This window comes from Aedes albopictus, chromosome 1 (assembly GCF_035046485.1).
Source record: "Aedes albopictus strain Foshan chromosome 1, AalbF5, whole genome shotgun sequence".
NCBI classification, from domain to species: Eukaryota; Metazoa; Arthropoda; class Insecta; order Diptera; family Culicidae; genus Aedes; species Aedes albopictus.
Window position 1 is genome coordinate 114,637,671 of NC_085136.1, and position 3,789 is coordinate 114,641,459.

Consider the following 3,789-nt stretch of genomic DNA (forward strand, 5'->3'; position numbering starts at 1 on the left):
AATTTTGGAAAACATCTTTAGAGGAGTTTCGGAACGAATTTTTAATAGATTTTCTAGCGTATCCTTAAGCAAATCTGAAAGAAATTCTAATCACCGAAAGAGTTCTTGAGATAACAAGTTTTCTCCAAAGCTTACTAGTATCTATCCAAAAAGCCAGGATGATTACGGTACATACATACATTTATTTGTTCATCATCACATTTAAACCTAGACATCTTCTTCTTCTTCTTTATGGCTCTACGTCCCCACTGGGACTTGGCCTGCCTCACTTCAACTTAGTGTTCTTTGAGCACTTCCACAGTTATTAATTGAAGGGCTTTCTTTGCCTGCCATTGCGAGAATTTGTATATTGTGAGGCAAGTACAATGATACACTATGCCCAGGGAGTCGAGAAAATTTACCGGAACGGGAATCGAACCCGCTGTCTCCGGATTGGCGATCCACAACCTTAACCACTAGGCTAACAGAGACCCAAACCAAGACATAATCAACAATAGTACGCCACAATACTCGGTTTGTGGCTGCCGCTCTCCTTCCTCGGTCGTGTCCAATGCTCGCCAGGTCACGCTCCACCTGCCCAAGTAACAAAATTAATTTTATGATGCTTTTGAAGTATTCTTCAATACCTGTTCTTTAAAACCATGCATAAACCAAATTGCTCTGCAACACGACATCAACTCAACCATAAACCCACCATAAGATCAAAGAGGCTCATTTAGGGTTATTTATAAAACTACTTTGTACCAATGCTGTAGTATACAATATCGGACATGATTTCAATAAATATATGCGTTTTAAGATGGTTCTGTGCTACCTTTGGTATTATAAGTAGCGTGATATTGCTATATAGATAGCCTGAAAAAAGGGACCATCAATCCTTCATTTAGGTGAATCGGTCATTTACAATGTATAACGATACAAATATTCGATTGTATATGCTACGTTGATACATTTTGAATAAATTGATCAACACTTTGAAATTTATGAACTGTAGAAACAATGCTTACAGATCAAATGTTCTGATACGTTATGTATATTTTATTGGTTTATTCGATGTTTTTTCGCTTCCTGACAAGCATTAAACGGTCTGTTTGAAAAATAATTTCAACCAAATGAAGCGAAAACTATTGCTTCACAATAGTCCCAAAGACGTCAAACAGATTTGAACCATATTTTGAATTCAAAAAATCCATATTCAAAAGTGTTCAAAGTAGCCCCGCATTTCAAAAGTAGCCCCGCACGACGGTAAAACCAAATACCGTCTACCCCCGTTGGTTTGAACGATACCTCATGCAAACCAACGGGGTTCATTTTTAGTTTGAACTTCTAGCAACCCTGTGGGCGACGGAAAAGCACACTGCTGGCTGCCTTAATTGATGTTTTGTTTTGATTCTGTGTTCCGTTTCACCCCGTTCCAATAGCAGATTGAAACAGTTTCAACCCCAACCCGACTTCGGTTTCGCTTATACTAAAGTTTGTTTGACGTTTGTTTGTTTACACATTTTCCGCCAATCCAGTTCCAACCCAGGTTCAAAAACGAATTCGACATTAGTGTATACACCATCAGTAGCAGCCTCTAAGGCTCAAAACTTGTAATAAACACTACTTTTATTCATACGAACATATTCCACGAGTTTTTCTTTCTGATTCAGTTCCAACCTGGGTTACAACTGGATGTGATCATAGTTTCAACCCGAAACCCGACTTCGGTTTCGCTAGTACTAAAGTTTGTTTAACGTTTTTTTGTTTAAGTTCACCACTATTTGTTTGCCAGAACAACCGGTAAGTTCCTAGATTGTAAAATGCATTTATGTTTGTCAGTTCAGAACTCTATCTGTTCTGCCTCTCACCTCACTCATTGCTGTGTGGTGCGATTTGGACGTGCAATCCGCTCTCTTCTCAGCAACAGTGAAAGAGATTTTCAAGCACGTGGCACGCGTTGCTCTGAGTTGAGGCGTATAAGCAAAGCATATGGCATACGACTGCGTACGACATCCCGCCAAGATACTCGCGAGCGCTATGCCGCATATTGAGCACTCTGTTTTCGAATACAAAACACTGCAATGTACACGCAGAGCTCGATGTACACAGCGCAACGAGTAACTTTCACGCAGCGGCCGAAAAGACAATAGAATTTTCACGCAGATTTGTGTAACACTGGATCAACACAAAAAATGTGCTGATCCGGTTTTACACAAATCTGCGTGAAAATTCTTTTGTCTTTTCGGCCGCTGCGTGAAAGTTACTCGTGTGCTGTGTTGTTTCATTTAAGGGTGTATAGTGTTTATAACAAGTGGAAGAAAACCGCTTCTCTCGTAAAGCTAGATAGAGTGGTGTTGTGCGCGGTGTGGCAAATGAATAGCCGAACAGTTTTGGGGGCCAATATTTGCGACAAGTTGCTCTGCTATACTCAGCTCGCTGGCTAAACACACTCTCCGGTTTATTCGCGCTCGGATAGCGGACCGTGTAGGACGTGTTTTTTGGTTGAGTTCAAATCCTCCCTAGTAAGTTGACAGCTTTTTTTCCCCTTCATCGACCACCGACCCGATCCAGGAAGTGAGAGTGACTGAAAATTTTGATTGAACAAAAAATTACCAACATCTAGTGGAAGTGGCATAAGAGAAAATAAGGAATTCCAAAAGCGGTTGCTTGGTTTGCGTATCTCTAATTTTTGGTAGATTTTTGAGCATCCAGCTAGCCAAGGAAAAGATAAGATTAGTCATTTTCATCTAGTTGGCCTCAAGTGTGGATGTTTACTCTCGAGTAGTTTGTTTATTTGCTTTCAAGTTTGGCACATCTCGCTCAAAAAAACGACTGTCTACAGTGACCGGCAAAATTAAAGATCCATCATATTCTTCATTACACGGTTTTGACAATTTGCAGGTCATTCTGACAGTTCTATATAAGACTGAGACGGCCATGATTTTTGTCCATTTCTAGCTCACGCGTTATCTGTCAAAATGGCCTGTAATCTGTCAAAATTTTTGTTCGTGCAATGAAGAATAGTGGCTATAGATTTAAGCCACACTCTATATGTAAAAATGATGAACTATATCTCACCTATTTAACATTAGTTAACTAGGTATTATTTGTAAATTATAATAAAAACAGTTTTGAGTTTTTCTTGTAGTTTTTAAAATTATTTGAGTTAATCTCAAAAACATCAAAATAGCATAACCAAAAGTAAAAACATGTGAAATATTGATTTTATTTAGTTTTTTTTAATTGTTTGCTGAATGTATATTTATTTTTGTCATGCCTACTTTTTAGATAACTTTATGAATCTTGTCAACGAGTTTTGTAAAAATCAATAATTTTTCGAACAAATGCTCAAAACAATGCAAAAAGATGTAATGCATTTAGTGGATGGTATATTTTATCATTTTTGCATGTTATTTTACATAAAAATAAATAACGGTTGCCACTATATGATGGATCTTTTATTTTACTGGTCACTGTAGTTAGCGAAATTCCTCTGCGTTTTGTTTACCTCTAGTTTCCACCGTGTGTGTTGTGGTGTAGTTGCAGGTTGAGTGTTGTGCAGCAAGTGCCTGGTGCATCAGTTTGCCGAGATAACAAGTGCATTATACCGAAGAGAGTGCGGTCCGCTTTCCGCGAAGCTCACCGAAGAAGTGCATCGATAGATATTTGGTGATTTACCCCGTTGTCAAGAAGCCAGGGTTGCAGCTCCGGCAGTAATTGCTGCTGTTGCGGTGAGGAAAACAAGTTTGAGCGGAGCGTTTCGTGAGACACGTAGCAGCGCTTACCATATTCCCAGCGTCTCCAAGA